Here is a 7,032-nt window from a genome sequence, read left to right on the forward strand (position 1 = left end):
TATGAATAATGCTGCAGTGAGCATGGTGGCCCCAGGATATCATGATATGGTTCTTGTGGCTTTTCTAGGATTTCATATATGTGAAATCATACACTATGTATTCTTTTGTGTCTGTTTTCTTTTCACTGAGCATATTGTATTTGCAATTCATCCATGTTATTGTATATATTAGTAGTTTACATCTCTTTCTGGTTGAATAACATCCTATCTAATAAAGAGGGAATATGCTAATTGACCCTCATGCCATCGCAAAGATGGCGGTGCCCACAACCAATAAGGAGAGAATATGCTAACTGACTGCCCCGCCCTCAAAGATGGCAGCATCCACAGCCAATAAGAAGGGGATATGCTAATTGACTGCCATGCCCTTAAAGATGGCAGCACTCACAGCCACAAGATGGTGATGCCAGTCCCATCAGCCCTGCCGGGGTGGCAGGTGGGCCCAGCTGCTCTGCGTACCTACCTCCAGAGTCCCCCAGTCCTCTCAGCCCCCCAGCTGCCCAGAGCCAGCCCGAGGTGCAGGCAAGCCTTGCATGATGGCTGCCCAGCTGCCCAGAGCCACCTAAGGCTCAGGTAACCAGGGCCGACCGAGGCTTTCACTGCCAGCAGTGGCAGCAGCAGAGATGTGATGGGGCATCACCTTCCCTTGATCACCAGGTCGCCTCCCACCCCTGAAAGCTACCGGAGTGTGAGAGGGGGAAGGCAAGGCTGAGGGACCCTCCCCCTCCAGTGCATGAATTTCCATGCCAGGCCACTATGTAGTTCCACTATGTATATAGATTCCCAAATTTGTAAACCTGGTGAACTTCAATTTACCAATTTTTTGAAGTTTCGTGCTTTTTGGTTCTTACATACAATGTTCCTTTATTTTATTTTATTTTCACAATGTTCCTTTAAATTTTATTTATTGGAGAAGGTTGACCCTCTGTTTTTGATGAATCTCAGCAATTCACATTACTCTTAGATAAATAAAGAGTCCCACAGTCTCTTAAATAAATAAAGAGTCCCACAGTCTCTATTCAAGCATCATAATGCCCAATTCTACACAAAAATAAAAATATCAACTTGATTTAAAGTGAAAACTCTTCTCTTCTAACTTAAACCATGCTCATGAACATTTATAGTAGGAAGGGAGGGGAGGTAGGGCCATTATTAAACTATTTCCCCACCTAGGACATCTCCTTCTTTTACAGCTGACTCTCAGGTTTAAGAGAAAAATAATCTTTTTTTAAAAAGTATATTTTATTGATTTTTTACAGAGAGGAAGAGAGAGGGATAGAGAGTTAGAAACATCGATGAGAGAGAATCACCGATCAGCTTCCGCTTGCACACTCCCTCTGGGGATGTGCCTGCAACCAAGGTACATGCCCTTGACCGGAATCGAACCTGGGACCTTTCAGTCCATAGACCAATGCTCTATCCACTGAACCAAACCGGTTTTGGCAAGAGAAAAATATTCTTGTTAAGTAGTTTTAAGCCCCGTGGGACTGGCAGCTATTGAAAGCTGACTACTTTTCTCTTGAGGTATGCTTGTGGGCAGAAGCCCCCAGTGGGCATAGCCTGTCACACCTGCCACAATGCAGGCGATGCCCTTTCCCTTCCATGGCTGTTCCCATCTTAGCTTTTGTTTTTTGTTGGTTCCCTCAATACTGGGTGTTTCTGATGGCTCTCCCAAGCAATTCTTTGGGGCAGGATTTAAAAAGGTTCTCTTTCCAAATAAATCATCCACACTGACTCTTGGAGTGTGGGCCACTTGACATAATCATTTCACCTTCACCACTGTAGCTGGAGGAGCTAGTCCACCCCATCTCTGCCTCTATATGTTCCAGGCATGAGTCAGACACGGGCCCACGACATGGAGGACTACATATCAATCTCCCCAAGAGGTCCTACTGAAATGGCTCCCTCTTGACTTGAAGAGAATGATAAAGTACCCCCCCTCCCCCAACCCCACAGCACAGCTCTCTGTAGAAAATTCACCATAAAGTCCTACACCAACTATCTTTATGACCCTGAGGGCGAGAGAGTTGAGAATTGTGAAACCAGTTTTTTCCTGTCTCCTTGAAAACTCCTACAGGATGGTCTGCTGACAACGTTGCCATCTAATATATTCTGCCTTAGGGTTTCTGGTCGAAACTTCCAATTTAAAATCCTATCACACTTGCCTTTGCAGGCTAAACACTATTTGGATGTAAGGCATTATTCTTTTACTATCCTAATGGATTAAATCTGCTAATGTTTTATTGAAGAGTATGGAATCTATGTTCTATAAATGAAATGGACCTAAACTTGTGCTTTTTTTTTTTTTTTTTTTTTTAAACTGACCTTGTAAGTGTCATGTAGCAGGACAGAAATTTGCATCCTATGACTCAGATGTGCAAAAGGTTATAATGTTCGTTATTTTCTACAATTAATCCTATCTTAGACTCAAGCCTCTATTCCAGCGTTTTTCAACCGCTGTTCCGCGAGATGTTGCCTGGTGTGCCGTAGGTGCAGACAAGACAAGAATTTTATAATTTTTCACTATTTTGTTTACTTAATATTTCATAATAAAGTAATTATAAAATACTTTCTTTGTGTTTATTTGATTCCTATTCAAGAGAATTACTTTATATATAGTCAATATAGGCACAGAGTTAAATTTTTTTAACATTTTCTAATGGTGGTGTGCCTCGTGATTTTTTTCATGAAACAAGTGTGCCTTTGCCCAAAAAAGGTTGAAAAACACTGCTCTATTCCTGCTAATAGTATGGGGAAATTCTATTTATGTTTATGCCTCTGAGTTTAAATTGAATTTAGTCAGTTCAGAATTCAGACTCCCTGCTGGCACTGTTTCCCCCTCATCACAGCAGGGGTGGTACCCCATGCTGTCTTGCTGTCTTCCCTGATCCCAATGTTTTAGCCCCTGAGGGAATGCTGGTTCCACTTTGTCTTTTGCAGTGTCATTCTGATGACTACTACTGAGATTTGTCATTGCTGCGGTCTGTGCTTGCTTCATGCCAACTTCAGGCAAGGAACTGATCCATATTATTAAGAAGGGGAAATGCATCAGGGGGTATTTTCTAAACATTTTAACTAGCTTCCTTACATTTAAATCCAAGATTTTATTGTTCTAATGCTTTTGTGGCTAAATCAAGGATCCAATCACACATAATAGCTCTCCATTATACTGGTGGAGGAGTATGCTGCCTATTTCCTCCAAGTTTTTGAATCAGCTTCTCAGGAGCCTCTGATGAAACCTATGCTTATAACTATGACATATAATAGTTATGACCCAGGTGCCTTATTTATATTATTTCTAATTCTCCCCCCCCCCATATAATTTTTTTAATTGATTTCAGAGAGGAAGGGAGAGGGAGACAGAGATATTGTAGAAACATCAATGATGAGAGAGAATCATTGATCAGCTGCTCCTATACGCCCCCCACTGGGAATTGAACTGGAAACCTGGGCATGTGCCCTTGACCGGAATCGAACCTAGGACCCTTCAGTCAGCAGGCCAACGCTATATTCACTAAGCTGTTTAGGGCTGTTTCTAATTCTTGCAACAACCTAGTGGAGTACATAATTCTGCTGCCATGTCACAGAAACGTAAATGGAAGCACAGACTAATTAGGATACAAGCTAGGTTTCAGTAACAAAAAGATACCAAAATACAGTAGCTTGAACAAGGTGGAGGTCTATTTTTTCTCTCACAAGAGGCAGCTGGAAAGCCCAGGGTGACAGGTGGCTCTACTTCATCAGCCATGGAGGGACCCAGCTCCTTCTATCTTGTTAGTTCACCATCATCTAAGGTCTTGTTCTCATCCGTTGGATAAAAGCTGACTTGCCACTTCACATGCATGCCCCAGCCTGTGGGGAAGGAGGAAGAGAGAGGATGAAGGAAAGAAAATCATACACAAACACTTTAACTCACATCCCATTATCCACAAAGATCATAGTCACATTTCCACAGCTACCTGCAGGAGGATAAAGTAACCTCTACTTAGTAGCCAGCTGCTAAGGTCAAAACTAGTGGTGGACAGGTATGATGGTGAATCTACTGCTAAAAGAAGGAAATTATAGATCAGATGGAGACCATTTAGGCATCTCTGCCACAGAATCCCGTGTGATCCTCTCCTTCCAGATTTTGAATAGTGTGTCCCAAACTATACTTCCTGTTTCCCTTGCAGATAAAAGCCACTCAGATATAAGCATAGTCTCTGGGTGGGGCTTCCTGCAAAGCTTTACCTGCCCTTTTCTCTTCATCTTTCTTGCTGCTTGGAAAACAGATGAGATGGCTAGAACTTCAAAAGCCATCTCAGACATGAGTGATCTAGAATATGGAAGCTTTGTGCTAAAGATGGTGGGGCATGTGGAAAGGAAGAACCTAGAAATGTAATGATCAATGTGCCACCACACCAGTCCTGACCTTCCTAACTCCACACGTCATTACTTTGAGGGAGAAATAAGTCGCTTTCATAATTAATCATGACCTTGTATAAACAACCAAATGTAATTCCTAAGTAATTAAAATTATTCAGTGAAGCGATGTATTTGAAATCATGCAGCTAGTAAGGTGTTCGTACTCAGATCTACCTAGCTCCAAAGCCCATACATTTTCTTGCCCCTGCAGGATTAAATTTGTCTTTTCCAAGGTAGAAATGTTATCATTTTGTAAAAACTCTAAGACAATCAAGAAATTGTAATTGGCTCCACCATATTTAAGGGAAGGTATTTATCCTTTACATCCAGAGTTCTTTATGTGATAAAGCATGTTTGCTAGCAAAATATTTATCTAATAGATGGAGGCAACATAAAATTATAGAAAAGCACCATGAGCCCTAGCTGGTTTAGCTCAGTGGATAGAGTGTTGGCCTGTGGACTGAAGAGTCCTGGGTTCAATTCCAGTCAAGGGCACATGCCTGGGTTGTAGGCTCCATCCCCAGTAGGGGGCGTGCAGGAGGTGGCCAATCAGTGACTCTCTCTCATCATTGATGTTTCTATCTCTCTCTCCCTCTCCCTTCCTCTCTAAAATCAATATATATATATATATATATATATATATATATATATATATATATATATTTAAAGCACCATGAGCTATTGAAGTAGGCATGACTTTTTTATTCTTATCTCTAACTTTTTTCTATTAATATTAATTGGTGTCTTGTTTATTTCTTTTGTTGTCAGCTAGCATGTGCTGAGAGACAAGCAGTAGAATGTACCAGTGCTAAGGAAAATTAATGGAGAACATTTTTTAAAATTATAACATTCTATTCATTACTGTAAATTCTTTCCCATTTGGGAAAAAATTCACTATTACTTCATCTTAAGTCTAATACATTAGCTCCACCCTATGAGGCACATAGTTGAAGATTCTTTGACCTACATGATTGACTAATGGGGCCTTATACTATCAGGATGGAAAAGACATAGAAGACAAGGAATAGGCTTTGAGCCATCATGGCCTCTGAACCTGGGTAAAGACTTAGCCTTTCATGTTTAGAGATCATTTGGCTGGAGAAGCAAATCAACCACATGGACTATTAATCCACCTGTTCTAAATTGTTACTGGAGAAAATATCACTAGAACAAGTGAGGAAAATTGTGCTACTATTTTTGGGCAAAACACCAAAAAGTGACATAGTTGTTTAGAAGGTCTATTACATAATATTCTTATTATGATCTCCTTTTTAGAAAAGGAGAAACAGCCCTGGCAGGTTTGGCTCAGTGGATAGAGCATCAGCATATGGACTGAAGAGTCTCAGGTTCAATTCCGGTCAAGGGCACATGCCTGGGTTGCAGGCTCAGTCCCCAGTGGGGTGCGTGCAGGAGGCAGCCAATCAATGATTCTCTCTCACCATTGATGTTTCTGTCTCTCTCCCTTCCTCTCTGAAATCAATAAAAAGTATTTTTTTTAAAAGAAAAGGAGAAACAATTATCTGAAGCTGTTGAAAACGTTTAGATTTAGAACATCCTCTGTGGTATAAAGGAAATGGCTAAATCTGCAATTTATCAGCAAATGGCAGTTTTTGGTTTTAGGCATTTGTGGTAGAGAGAATAATAAACCCCCAATGATGTCCACTGTCTAATCCCCAGAAAGTGTGACTATGTTATCTTTCATGGCAAGACAGACTTTGCAGATGAGGTTAAGTGAAAGGCTTTGAAACAGTGCTATTATTCTGGATAACCAGGGGAGCCCAAAATAATAACAAGGGGCCTTAAAAGATGGAAGAGGGCTGAGACCGCTTTGGCTCAGTGGATAGAGCATCAGCCAACGGACTGAAAGGTTCCAGGTTTGATTCCAGTCAAGGGCAGGTACCTTGGTTGTGGGCACATCCCCAGTAGGAGGTGTGCAAGAGACAGCTGATGGATGATTCTCTCTAATTGATGTTTCTAACTCTCTATCCCTCTCTCTTCCTCTATGTAAAAACTCAATTAAAAAAATATATATGTAAATTACTTTAAAAAAAAGAATGTTTATATATTTAAAAAAATATATGGAAGAGGGAGGAGAGAAAGAGAGAGAGAGAAGGTTGGTGTGAAGCCATTGCTGAAAGGAGCCGGCCATGAGCCAAAAAATGTGGGTAGCCATTAGAAGTTGAAGAAGGCAAGGATCTGATTCTCCCTAGAGCCTCCAGAAGAAACACAGCCCTGCCAACACTTGATTTTAGCCCCAAAGAGCCATGTCAGACCTTGAGAGCTACAAGATAAAAATTTTTTTAAACCACCAAGTTTATGGTTATTTGCTAGAGCAGCAATAAGAAATTGTGAATGTTACCCACAACAACAAGAAACAAATATAGGTTTCAAACTTTGGGGGGATTAAGCAAGGTAAAATAGTTGAATCAGTAGCAAGTGCAGTTCCACCCATTCTACTCCCAACCTTCCTCACCAGTTTTTAGAGTTTGTTTTAGAGGCAAATATGGCTTTTTGTTGAAATAGGTGATTCTAGGCTTGAGATGGGAAACATACACAATAATCCCGAAGCATCTGTTGTGCCAGAAAGAGGGGGAAAAAAACAACCCAAAACAAATGAAACAAACACAG

Source organism: Pipistrellus hanaki (genome assembly GCF_964339955.1).
Source record: "Pipistrellus hanaki genome assembly, chromosome: 2".
In the NCBI taxonomy this organism is placed as follows: Eukaryota; Metazoa; Chordata; class Mammalia; order Chiroptera; family Vespertilionidae; genus Pipistrellus; species Pipistrellus hanaki.